General features: G+C 45.7%; 1 protein-coding gene across 2 annotated transcripts in view; it reads left to right on the top strand.

The window, feature by feature from the left end:
• The window catches only part of LOC124405102 (ecdysone-induced protein 78C-like), a 45,117-nt gene that overhangs the window by 13,082 nt on the left and 17,701 nt on the right, over positions 1-14,334 (top strand). The gene's annotated exons all lie outside the window — the stretch shown is intronic.

Here is a 14,334-nt window from a genome sequence, read left to right as displayed (position 1 = left end):
TTTCATGTTATGCCAGTTTTTTATTTGGGGTTTCGGTAGCGTTAATCGTTGATATAATAATCGCATCCACGTCGCACCAACGAATTACCGACTTACGGAGAACTTACAATCTCGAATAAGTTGAAACTATGATTTCCGATGAATTTATTTCTTTATAGAAAATTTTCCATCGTTCAGATTACCCGGATACTTATCTAGTCCCATCGTTCCTACGTTATCGTAAAAAATAAAACTTGGCCTGGAATCGATATTACTTTTGCTCCGCTAGAAGGGTGTTAGTATAATGTGAGGTATAGAGGTATGTGGATAAACAACTTGCGGTGTGCCTACTCTTTCTCCCACTCGTTTCGAGGCTGACATTTCACTCGCACTGCTCGCGCGGGCGAAGACCGGGCGAAATCATTCGCCTTTCATTTCCTTTTGCAACCTGCACTCTCTCGCATGTAACAGTCGCCATTTTGTCCCATGAGGAACGCGAAACCAGGAAGATTGAACGATGAGGATCTAAGATGGCTGAAAAGCGGGCCAAAAAATTGACGCTTAAAATATAGTTTATATTCTGAATGTAGAATGGCACTTTATGCGATATTTATAGGCATAGGGTTGGAAATGAAATTCGGTGTATCGAAGACGGAATTCCAAGCTCACAAAAACCCGGCGGTTCTGATTTTGTCTATCATGCCCTCAAATCAAGTTTCTCTCACTATCCTCTACGTACCAAAAATTCCATGTTATAGCATATCGGGTATCATCGGTTTTTGCAGAAACCTAGATTCCTTCCCTGCCTCCGCGGCACGTGGAATCCCGTAAAAAAATGTCTCGCTACGTAGTTTTCTCTTCCATCTGGTTATCGATTATTCTGCTAGGATATTAGCCGCCCATTTACCTGCATACACGAGTCTATGGTCCATTGTTTTGCACAATTTTTATCGGAGCCCAATCAGAGCGGTGTGTATGAGATGTATGTCATTACCTTAGATGGCTACAACCGAATCTGAGATTAGGAAAAATTATCTTCTGTAATCGCACGTCTGTGCGCCGGGAATACTTTCGACCCTAACATAAGCTTTCGAGTTATTCGAAAGTGGACCTTGACGACCTCGAATATTGCACTTGGACGTGAGTCAGTCTGATCGCCAGCGTGATTCGGTCGTCAAGGAAGGACACGAGTTTCCTGAGATTGCGAGCCGGAGAATTATGAAAAATTATGTTGAACCATCAGCTGATGCGTAACGCGAAATTCTGGGCATATTCTTGTCGTAGGTACTCGTTGACAATCTGGAATATATCGTACCTGATGACCCAATACGCGGGGTCGCCTCTGGCTCGATTTACCGATAGGAATGAAAATAATCAGCGAGTCGGAATAAACCGAAGGATAGACCCACGCCCTTCGCGAGAAGCCCGATTCCGGCTACTGGGGAAAAATGGAACAGTGAATGAGAAATATGAGCAAAGGAAACACGGATCAGGGGGGGGGGGGGGGGAGATGCAGAGACGCTGGCTGGGTGAGGACTGACACCCAGATAGGACTGAATTATACATTCGCGATCCACGGCACGGACCCCGGACGGCGCTAATCTGCCGATCGTCTCACAATTTCGACTTTGAATTTCAATCTCCAAGCGGTCAAGGCCCGATTACTGAAATTTATTCAAAAGGCGTTTTGAAGCCTTATACCACGGTAAAGCCTGGCCAAATACCCATAATAATCCAGTGTGTGCTACTCATGCGGACACCAAGCTCCGCAATAAAAAATAGAAACGGAACCAGCATCATCTTTGTTACCATTTCTGTCACTCGACGCGTGCCCTTCAACGACTCCGATCGATGATGATTGATTCCGCTTGTTCGCGAGTTTGGATCGTTCGAATTTATCTCTTTCCTATGGGAATGATCGCGGCGCAGGCACAATTTACTTGGGATTTTTATACAGTATATACATATAGCGTAATATTTATAAGCGGTGTGCATCCTCAACTTGTTCGAAGAGTGGAATCAACAACTTGACGCGTTAGGCCGCAGGCTGCTCTCTTTTCTCCGATCCCAGCTGACATGCTGTAGGGATTCGCATCGAAGAAGTGATACCACTAATTCGGATCCTAATCCTGGGACATGCGGCGAGCTTCGTCCCGCGGCTTATCGCGAAGGTCGGCGAAAAGATCGCGGAACGGCGGTCATCCGGCGTGAAAGTTTCAAGTATACTAGTTCAGTGCCACGGTCACCGTTGACCAGCGGACGCCGGCTGGTGCCCAGTGACCGACCGGTATCTGCGGCCAGCGGTCAGCGGACAGTGGCATCGCCTCGGATGAAACTCAACTGAATCCGAAGGTTGCGTAACCCAGCTGTTTAAAAATCACCGTGCATCTCCTTTGCGCTTGTATACCTACGAGCTTCCCATGCGGCATGGGAAGAGCGTGTGGAGCGACGAACGTCGATGAGAGAAAGAGAGAGAGAGAGAGTGGTGGAGATACCCGTGGATATACATATATATGTATAATATATGCCGATACCGAGAGAGCCGCGCACCTTTCGATCTCCTAGTCCTGGAGATGGATGCGAAGCTTTTCCACCGAATGCAGAGACTGGCGACTAGGAATATTGTGATGTGGCATCTTAATGCGGGGGCCGCAAATGGTGAGAGGTTCGCTCGGCATACTCGATATGACATTTGTAATTCCCGCAACACGCGGTCGGTGCTTTAAACAACCAGTCCGGAATATCCTAGGGGAGATTTAAATACATATACGTACCTAATGTGCAGCATATGTTCGTTTTTGCTGGGATGGACGTACCGCGGGGATTTGGCAAGCAACGAAGGATATTCCGATCCCGGCGTACCTACATCCGACCGGTTGAAATTATTTCATCCTTATCGCTCATCTGTTGGTATTCCTACCGCTGCCTCCGCCCCCGCCTTCGGCCGTAACACACATGTAGTCGATGTATGACGACGCATGGACTGATCATACCTTGTACCGTAGCTTGCGAGATAAGAGGCTTAGCATAGATCGCTACCTACCTACCTACCCTCTCTATATTATGCCTGCCGCTGCCGATCGAGAACCTGATCGACGAGCTGCACTCGCCTCGTCTACTTCGGATTCACTGTTTTTTGATCTACGAAAGGAATGTAGGTACGATCTTCTGGCAAATGTACGTTCTCGAAAATGCGCCCAGCTAACTATTCAGAGAGTCTATATACGGAGACAGGGGACAAGTGGGACACTCTACAGATTTGCAAATCCTTTCAAGATTTTCAACGTCAGTGAAATCCTTAGTGCGTAATTCGAGTTGCAAGATACGTTTAATTTCGTACGTTCCCTCCAGATAGGATCAACGGTTATGGTCGAAGTGAAGGAATTTTTTACTGGCAGGCACGAAATTTTACCAAAGTCCCTATTTTGAACAGCACATTCGTTTCATATCCCGGGATGTTCAGTTACTCACCACTAATTTGATCGGTTGACTCTGACTCTTATAAATGATGGTGGTAATGCGATATCTGAAACGACCGGGAAGATGCGGCGGAAACTTTTTATTTTATCGGTATTTACACCTCTGCGTGGTGTAGCGTTGCACGTGTTTGATGATCCATCCATACAGGGTACAGCGAGAAATGGTAAAACTAGATAAGATCTCTGATCGATCGTCAAAATTCTTGCGAGAAATTATACAATACCGAAGATCAATGAGTCGAGAACAACGCGTTTCATCCATGACCTCGGGAATTGAACGGATCCACATATCAACTTATATATTCATTCTCTGCAGATTCGCGTCATTGCGTAAGCACGAGACACTTACGCAGACATATCGATTCCTTACTTTCCATGAATATACTCGGGAATCTATCCGATGCAGAGCCGCATCAGAGGATTGACTATTTGGCAGGACGCAACGTGCGTAATCTGCATACGATGGTTGTGTGCCACGTGTGCGTGTGAGGCAGGCTGACATGTAGATGTTTACCTCCTGACAAAGAGAATAATCCATTGAGCATGTCTCGAGTCTCATATCGGAGTTGCGTGTGAATTATTAATCGCAAGAGGGAACCAGGCGTGTGTTGATCTTCTCTTCTCTCCTTTCCTCCATCTCTCTTTCTCCTCTCCTCCTCCCCCTCCTCCTCCTTCTCCTCCTCCCTCCATCCTTCTCCGTGTGTTCTCTCTCCTACCCGTTCGCCATCTCCGTCCTGGGCACAACCGTCTCGTCAACTTTGCAGGCATAGCGGTGCCTACGTCTCTGTCGCACCTCGGGGGGCAATGAACTCGATGAGGGTATATATCATCGTTGAAGTGAAGTGATGCTACCAATATATACACGTACGTACCGTACACTCGAAGCCGTCTTGGTCGTTGTACGAGGCGGTATACGTATACGTACCTACCGAATAAAACCCTGCGGTTTCTCAGGGTACCTGTTGGACGCAACGTACCTATCCTATCGTATCCTATCCTATCCTATTCTATCCCATCCAATCCAATCCCAGCCTATCCCATCCTATCCTAGCCTAATCTATACTATCCCATCTACGTACAACGCGCCTAGGTGTACACCGTGTACACCGTGTACACAGGTACAGAGGTATAGACACACCGCGAGATCTTCCGCCGGAAGCATGTACCTTTAATTAAACCAACCAGTTAATGAGTTTATGTTTAGACCTTACCTATACACCCGGTTAAATCTGCTCACTTCGTTGAATGTGTTATCACCGTACAAATCGAATTTATTCAGATATCTAATTGACCGTGGATAAAAAAAAAACCAGCATCCTCTTCCATTATATTGGGACTCCGTTGGAAACGTGATTCTGATGTTACCAATCGGGTGTTCTTTGGTGGGTTGGAAACGAAATAGGATTATTTTATGATTCGCGGAAGGTTGTGTCTGAGTAGGTAACCAACCGTCACATCTGCGAAGATCTTAGAAGTTTAGTGCTGAATAGGGAATCCAGCCTTATTGGCTTAGAGCACTGACTTAGTATTCTGACTGCTTTGGCTCCCCGAGGCTCAACTTGGAGAAAAAGTTGATCTGCCTCAGAGACGCCATAACGGACGGGACTGAAGGAGAACAAAACTCTGCGCGTATATACCAGCGACGAAATAACCTATCCTCCACTTCCATTTACGAACTCGACGTACACTTCGTACATGTATAATTTCCTTCGAAATACTTCCGGTCGGTCGTGTCTGTTTTTGTCATTTCTTGCACAGTTCGCATTGCCTTCAGAGTCTCGGACACGGACAAGGACGTTTCGATTCAATACCGAATCAGCTGTGGGGAAAAGAAAGGCAAGAAACGCCAAATGATTCAGTCCTTACTTCCAGTCGATCACCGATACAAGAACAGCTCGAGCATAGGGGTCCGAACTGTCCCTATCCAATTAATTTCTCGACAAAGACATCGAACGAACAGAGCGTCGGTCGATTGTTCGAATCCGAATGATAGTTTCTTGATGTCTGTCCCATCGAGCCTGACTTTCAGCTCGGAATTGTAGCACGATAGATAGAATAGCCTGGCGCCAACCAGGAAGGCAAGACATATATACGGCTAGGAGAGGAGGAGATACAAGGAGTGGGCGAGTTGCCCGTATGAAGTGGTCATGCAACAGTGAAATTAAGTGAAATTGATTAGAATCGGTCGTTTCCCCTGGGCTTGTGTTGATACTCGCTACGTACATGTCGGTGTAACACAACGTGTTAGGTACGGTGTTCCAGTTTCCTCGGTTCTAGGATATACAGGGAGGGTTCCCAGCTGTGTGCGTTACGCCGGATACTTACACGTCTACCTGCGAGTGTGCGAACTAAGGGAGAGCGGCCACCGAGATACGGTGAAGATATTACTTGAAGGTGTACGCGAATGCAACAGATATCCACTTCCTACAACGCACGGTTCAATATTTATTCACCATTAGGTGCTACCGCGGCGAAGTAGTCCCGGCACTGCCTTGGCAGCTTTTCTATCCACGCAATTACCAATTAATTTTAATTTCCCTATACTCGCACTTACGCGCAATTAACACTCACGCGTCATACCACACGCTCTAAAACGACTGATAATCCCTGCAAGCGAATATCGCAACAATTTCGAGGATATAAGTATAACATATACTACATTGTCCAGGAAGTGTTTGGTCAGGGTATTGTCAAATCTGTGGCTCTTGGCAGAGTGTCGATTTGAAAACCAGAGGTTGATCCACCCTGTATGTATAACACATTTTTAATACACCTGCAATACACTTACCACCGTAACATAAAAATGTTGTATTCAAAGAGGAACTAGTTTGCAGACAATTGTGTAGAAGAGTTGAAGAATCGTGAGCGAATGTGGCGTTGGCGGGGATTGGAATAAACTACGTAGTTTGATTGCTGCAGGGTAACATTTATTCTCACTGAGTCACCTAATTCATGTCGATTGTTCGTTACCCATGTTATATAACCCATGGTGTCCAATGGTCCAGTAAATTATTGTCAATGTCCTTGAATAACCTGAAAATGTCCTGGAAATGTCCTTGAATTCGTTACGGACTTTTTACCGGACACCGTGTAAACCTACTACGAGTTTTTCGGCACAGTTATTGAGGGAACAATAACTCGTACGCATCCCAATCGGCGGGATTCATTCGAGACGTGTAAGTCTTGTCCGTCGGTTGCTGCCAGATTCACGTAGAGTTGGTCGAGCAAGGCTGGACGATATTTGATCGAGCTCTTTTCCTTGGTGGGGGATTCATCAACAAGGCATTGAACCCGGGGGGGAATCAGATGGTCTTAAGATAGAGTTAAGACGAATTTTAAGCGCGCGCGCGCGCGTCAACTCTTGGCGCTGTGGCTGGAATGCCGACGACAGTCGTACGGTCTACGGACGCAACGCAAGCGAGTCTGACCACACGGTGAATAATTACGAAAAGACACTTTGCTGCAGCACTCCTGGCACGCAATATATACCTAGACACCGTCGGGCGCCCAGGGAGTATACGGCGAAAGGTCATAATCTTACCAGCTGCGGAACCTTTTTCGCGGCAGAAAATCCCGCATTCAAACCATGCGCGAACAAAGTCTTCTCGATACCCTTTCACAGGTAGGTATGTATGCTTGTAACACGCGGAGCGCGTCCACCTGCCCACGTTTCTACCGCGAATCCCCAAGTCCCAGGCTGCCGTCGTACGAGGCGTCGTACCTATTTCCGAAATGTCTGACGCAATCATCTCTATATATACGAGCCAATCGTTGGTCGCCGTTGCGCAGTGGGGCCGAAAGCAGCAGAAGCAGAAACGGAAGAGAATGATAAAAATCGGAACGCATCGAGGCTTCTGTCCACCGCTAAGGGGACCTGCCGGAAAAAATCAAACCTTTGCGATTCGAAGATTCTCTACGAAAGCATCTTCGAAGCGCAGTGATTGCACGATGCGCAGAAGTACGATGCCCGTGACGAGGAAAAAGAAAATGCTCGTGAATGTCTCCGCGCTAAAATAATCGCATCTAATAACGCAACGCGGAACAAGTTATTCTGGTAGTGAGCCTCCTGACTGGGTTAAGCCTCGGTTGTGGTCGGTTTTGCGTTAGCAACATGAGCACATTGAGACAGGCCATGGATCTCTCGCTCTACGATTCGGTCATGCTTGCTTATACCTGCACTTCCCCCGATCGTGGGTGAAACGAGGACGGGGCGAACTGCCAGGGCGAATCTGTAACAGCCGAGATGAGATATGACAAAACAATGAAGATGGCTGCGGATACGTCGAAAGCGTGATAGAAAATGATGAAGGATGAACGAGAAGAACGAGATCAGCAATGGACTCTGCATCCCCGAGCGGAAATGGAAGTGATTCTGTAAATTATGCTTTTAGTATACCTACACCATGAGTAAAACAGACGATCATCTAAAAAGAAGAATCATTTAGACGGGGAAATTTTGATACCTTATTTGATTGAAAAAATAACGGTTTTTCGCTTTGGTTTTTTTATTTCTTGAATTCCGAAAAGAGCCGACAGTGAGACGCGTACGAAACGATTGCGCGTATAGTCGAGCCGGTACAAGTCTATCAGTCGATAAGAGATATTCTCACCACGCATGTAATAGTTGTGTGCTGGAGTTAAAGAGCGCATTACGTATCTCGTTGTACCAATCGAGACGCAGCCTCTTCCGCGTTCGGCCGGCAGATCTTACGCCTGCGTGCCTCGATGCATAACCCATCAGGCATAAGGCATAAGGCATAAGGCATAAGGCATAAGGCGTTAGATCCTTACGCAATCTCGTTATAAGATGGACAGGGCGTACGTCGGTGCACGCGATCACGTCAATGCAAATGCATCAACGTGTAGAAGGAACACAGTGTACGTGCACATTCCCAACAAGATCCACGTCGGTCCACTCTCACGTGGTATTCCGTATCTGAAGAAATAATTCACCTTGCGATCAGGAGCACGACTAATGTAGCTACTTGGAAGTCCAACCACATAACTTTAATGTTCGGGATTCAAGGAAAGGTAATATCAAGTGGTCGAAAAAGTTTAACGAACCGAATCAGCCAGGGAGTGAATACTTCATCATCTCGTATCCCGTGTCGTTTACCAGACGCTGTCCAGGCACCGTATCAAGAATATCTTGCGGAAGGTTGAAAATTATTTCGTGACATGGTAAGAAAAAGATTATTCACGTTGAGGGATGTCAGCTGTTAGCGATTATCGAGAAAAACCATGAAATGAACGATAGCTTGGATGATCGTAGGTGTAAAAGGTGAGCCGGCGAATAAATCGGTGGCAGTCGTGACGACGACGTCGTTCGCTGTACACGTTCGAGGGCTTTTGTTGTCGGATTGAACCATGTGCAATCTGGTCTGCTGCAGTATCTCCTGCAACCGTTTTATGGGTGTGGCTATGAATCCATGGGAAATGGCAGAGGTGCCCAAGCGGGGTGATCGAGGAGAGAGAGAGAGAGAGATGGAGAGAGCTCCGGAGCTCCATGGATCTGATTGCTGGTACGGTATTCCATGACAAAGGGTCATTTATACGTTAGGTGGAGCCCACTTTCAAACCCTCGGCGAACAAAGAACTTTCCTAGTTTAACTCTAGCCCGGCTCTGTACGATGGTTAGTGCATAACATTCCTACGCCCGTCTCTTACGATCAAACAAGAGCGAAGGCGCCGGGCATCGACGCATCACCACGTTCTTGCACTGTCGGCAACTCTTCATAGATGCGCAAATTGCATATTAATGTGGTAAGTAGATATGATAGTGCAGGCTTAATTACGCCACGGTGATGCAAACTATCGACGATCGATAAAAGTCCACGATGATTCGTGACTTTTTCTCCCCTGCGGTGAACTATCGCAAACAACTTGTTACGGGCATCGTTGGATTTTCTCGAAATGATAAACCTCTCGATGCACGGAGGAGGAGGAGGAGGAGGAGGAGGAGGTGGTGGTTCGCCGAGATAGGTTGTTGTATCGTATTCCATGGGGTTAAATAAATCAAATCCGAACCCGGAAACCTTAGAACTCTCTGTGCCTCGGCTACGCTCGTGACGTCACAGACTGGTTGTAGCCGTGCACACAGACTCATATGTACATGCGGGTAAAACATGTATTAATGTAGGTACGTAGTCGTTCCGTAGCTAGCTTGCTAGAGTCTGCGCTGCGGCAGGCGATCCAGGAAACAGCTGCGGCGAGCAACTGCCTGCCTGACAAAATCAATGAAATAAAATGAGACGCGGATTAAGGTGGGAGAAAAAGCGAATTACACGTTACCCGGATTAGCTGATAGACTTCTAAACGGGGGTTGGGGGAAGGGGAAGGTGGGAGAGAAAGGCACGGGGAGAGATGGAAATGAAGCGAGAGGGCAATACGAGCGATATCTCGTCTATTACGCAACGCCCGGTAAAAGGTATACCTACATACCCTGCTTGAACTGTACGACGTCCGACTCCTTGATACGATCACAAAGCCCCTCTGTATTCCTGCATTTGATGCTGCGCGCGGGCGCGGATCATTCTGCCTGATATTCGCCTATAGCCTAGCTATCTTTGTAATTCACGGTGAAGAAATAGTTTATTATGCCGATTATATTATATATTATTATCACAGTATACAATTGCTGCGATCGCTTTCATTCCTCATTTTCATTGACGGTGTGCTCTCTCTCTCTCTCTCATTAATTTATCCAAGATATAAAATTTATTTCAACAAAAGGAATTTTAATTGAATGGAATTTTCAGTTTATTCGATTGCGAAACGTATGATTTGAATTGGTATTTCAAAGTTTCGAAGTATAAATGATCTCAAATTCTTACCCCATTATTCTACTTATATATGATTGTATATTTTGAACGTATCGCGGTTGACAAGGAAATTCTCAGCGCCTGAGCACCAGATTTGGAATACATCTTGCTTTTCTTCTTGGTCACAGTGTCTGCTCTGCTAGTGCGAGGTCTATATGACCCTGCGGTATAAAAATGTATAAAAGAATGCAAAGTTGCGTCAAATTTTACACGCATAATATTATGTGTTGTATAAATAAGTGACAGTTCACGTAAGTAATGAAAACTTGTGAAATTCCTCTGAAAATTCTGCAGTATTTCGGTTGAAAATCCGATTCCATGTGGCAATTTCGTAAACCACAGCGAAAGTGACGACTTTCTGATTTGCGCGATATCCAAGACGGTAACAGCAGCATGGACGTTATGCAATGCGGCGCAGCGTGTTACGAATCGTGCAGCAGATATAACGACTTAATTACGCACGACAGCGATTGGGGATCAATGTCTGACATAAGTCCGATGTAAGGAGCTAATTAAAGTCCTCCAACAGCAACGGTGCAGGTGATCGGTCTGCAGTTAAGCTCGATCGCCGATCCGTACTTTCGATTTTCGGGGAAAACCCAGGAATACGACAAGTTGTCTGATCAACCGGATTTAAATCCGAATGGAGATAGGGATTTATGCAAAAGTCGATCCAGGGAGATCCTCCCCAACGTCAACTTCAGATTTACGGATCTTAGTAGCTGCAGCTGATTGTGAGCAAACAAAGACTGACGTTGGTTTGATCACTGACGTTCGACACATCCAAGTATCGCAGATTAATCCACAGCGATGCGCATTGGATCGATCTTTAAGAGAGATTCTCAATCAAACCTATCGATCTTGGTAAAAAATTCCTCATTTCTTGCGATCGGGCGAAGGCGGAGTATAAATGGTCGACGAGTTGCAGGTGCGGCCGGATTCGAGGTTTTTCAGCCACCCGGCGACCGTACGGCCAAGTCGATAACACCTTCGACTTGCATTAATAACAATCGCGTGACCGAAAACTCCGCCGTACGGCCGGGATCGTTACATGCAAAGGATGGCTAATTGCGCGCCACCGCATTGTGGCCACTTGAAAGGCACACTGACTGGATGGAATATTTCATTAAAATTATTCTAGGCGTACATCGTGCACCGTTTATCTCGGTACCATCGATCTTCTCTGTCTGACATCTTTCGGAACAGTTTCAATTCGGTAAAAACTGCGCAATATGCAGTGAGAAGAAGAAGAAGAAAAATGTTTTAGTCTTTCCTACGAAAAAATTTGACACCGCAGTACGAAAGATTCTGTTACGATAACAAAATCTGATCTAAGCATTTAAATCTGTTTGTAAAGATTGAGAAGGATTTTTTGCGATGAGTGGTTCACAACTTAATTATTAAAAAATGGTCCAAAGAACGAAGATATCTCGCCGTATTTTCATACGATGTTCTGGTTATATCTATTGAGTTCATGACGGGGTCCCAATTAGTCGAACGAGGTGGCTACAAATCGATCTCGTTGAAGAGACAAAAAATCTTCTTTTCCACGGAATCAGCGCAAAAGTATTCCGGCGATCAGTACCTGCCGCATCGCGAATTAAAAAAGTTATCGCAGGTGTCTGAGCTTAATTTTCGAATATTCGAACCCAGCTTTGTGCTTAAAACTTCGAGGAAAATTCGGAGACTCGACTACGGACGTTGCAGCACCTGGGATGTAAAATACGGGACAAGGTCCAAATATGGCAAAGCTTTATTTCAGTTTCAATCTCCAAGCTCCTTTTACTCTCATCACTTCTCCTGTCTTTTGCTCGTGCAGCGCTGTCTGCGATAGAAAGCGTTCCACATAATCCCGCGCTTCGTTTTCTCCTGTCTGCGTCAGGATCGCCGTTGAAGTTTTGCGTAAAAATGGCAAGCCTCGTCTCGGCAGGATGCACAACGCGGTGCGCAAACTGTTGCACTTCCCTGGCTTGCAGGGGTTCGAGCATTGGCTCGCCACGTGCAGACACGTCGACGATTATAGGCATAGCGTTTATCAACGCGAGCGTGTCGAGTCACTTGCACGACCCTCGTGAACCCTCGGGAATAGAAAGTGCGTCTGTTACGCGGGGGTCCCAGGATTAATATCCTTACTCACTGATACAGATCTTCGAGCTGCGGCTGGAGTGAAATTGCGCTACTCCTGAGCCTCGCAATCAGAATCCCGATGCAAGTCCTGCACCCGCAATGTTTATATGGTCCGGGGATCCGAATACATTTTCCCATGCCGCGATATCGTAAACTCTTTAAATATGTTGGCGTGCACCGTTACACGCTTGGATATATAATACGAGGAACGGCGAGTGGTGTCATTGAAGACCGGTAGAATCAGATAGACGAGTTTGACAGCAGCTGTGCTCATTGTCAGCCGAAAACAGCGGATCCGATATTAAGTACTCTCGATCGAAGACTTGACTTTGGCTACAGAACTGGAAATTCTGTTCTTCCGGTGAAAAGCAATCAACAGTATGCGTACCTATTATCGTGCGACAAGTGTGGAAAGTAGGCGATATCCGAATGAATATGATTTTTGGTAGAGTCAGATGTCACCCATCCGCACATCTCGCACGCGATATTTCTTTGAACTTCCTTTGATGAGAATTTGATTTTGGAATACGGTGAGAAGAAGAAGAGCAGATCTTGCTCAAAACTGCAGGAGAAAAGAGGAAAACGTCAAACGTTTTTTGGCAAAAAATACCTGTTTCAACTATATTTTTTACTAAAAATGTAGCAAATTTTACTCTGCATAGAGTGGTTTTCACTGATTCTTCAGTAAATTCTGCATTTCGCGAAGTGTATTTTGCCAAAAAAACTTGATGTGTTCTTTTTTTCTTCAGTTTCGACTAAAATCTGCTCTTTTATTTGTTTATTTAGCGAGTTAAATTGAAATCAGGTAACCGAGATCACGCGCAATGGCGTCACTGACAATTGAGTACTGAAAAAAAATGCCAAATCATCCGAAAATGCGCATGCGCTGAAACAAGTCCTATCTGTTCTATTTTTATACTGTTCAGAAATACGTTACTTTACGCACGCCCCACAAGCTGCGAAAATTGAAGTTTCCAAGCAAGTGTTGCAAAAAAAAATTTTACATCACACACAATGCCGCAACTGCGTCGAAATTCTTTCGGTCCTTTCTCGATTCAGGCGAGGAGGTTGTAGACGCGATGACCAACCGATTATGTTGCGGCTGTTTACACTCAACGCAAGTTTGAACGCGTTGGAATGTCGAACTCGTTTGGAGATCGTTGACACCGATATTTCTCGTTGTGTTTCTCCGGCGTAAAAATTCGCCGATGTACACCTATAAATTTCTTCCTTTATGGTTATCCCATTCCGCACACGTCATATACATGTATTGTCGTCCCCTCGCTATTTCTGGCTGCATGTGAAACAACTTCTTTGAAAAACAACGCGAAGTTTTTATGTAAATTCGTCAGATTTAAACCGATTTCGAAAGCTGACTACACATCTCTCGTCAAACAGCCTATAACTTTTCTTAATGGACGCGGTAGCGAGGATCTGTCGATACTCCTGACGTGCAGAGAGAAATTATTACACGCGTAGAAAGAAGGTATATTTGTAACTTAGCAAGTAATCACTGCAGCTAGGTATTTAAGGCAACTCTTTAACAAGAGGCTGAGACACATACGAACCATGCGCACCGAAACATTACCTACATACTATACCATGTACTATTACATACAGTTTCGCAGATGAGATAATGTATGGCAATTTAAGGTAGGATTTGCTTCGGTTCGGTTTTGTTGGCTCGGCTTTTCTTGGCCCAGCCGCGTGTTGGCGCAGCGTTCGTGTGTTGTGATTCGCAATTTGCTAGAGCATTCACCTTCGAATTACCGTTACCTCCGAGCCGCCGCCATCTTACTTAAGCGGTGCTGTCTCTAATAACAAGACGACAACCCAAGGGGGAAGAGAGCCGGAGACAGGGGGACACAATTTACGATTTATTCAGTCGCCCGGTTGTAAACGCCTAATCTCTAACGTATATTTATTTA

Source organism: Diprion similis, chromosome 4 (assembly GCF_021155765.1).
Source record: "Diprion similis isolate iyDipSimi1 chromosome 4, iyDipSimi1.1, whole genome shotgun sequence".
Classification (NCBI taxonomy): Eukaryota; Metazoa; Arthropoda; class Insecta; order Hymenoptera; family Diprionidae; genus Diprion; species Diprion similis.
Note: the sequence above shows the minus strand (reverse complement) of the source record. Positions and strands in the feature narration are given on the sequence as shown.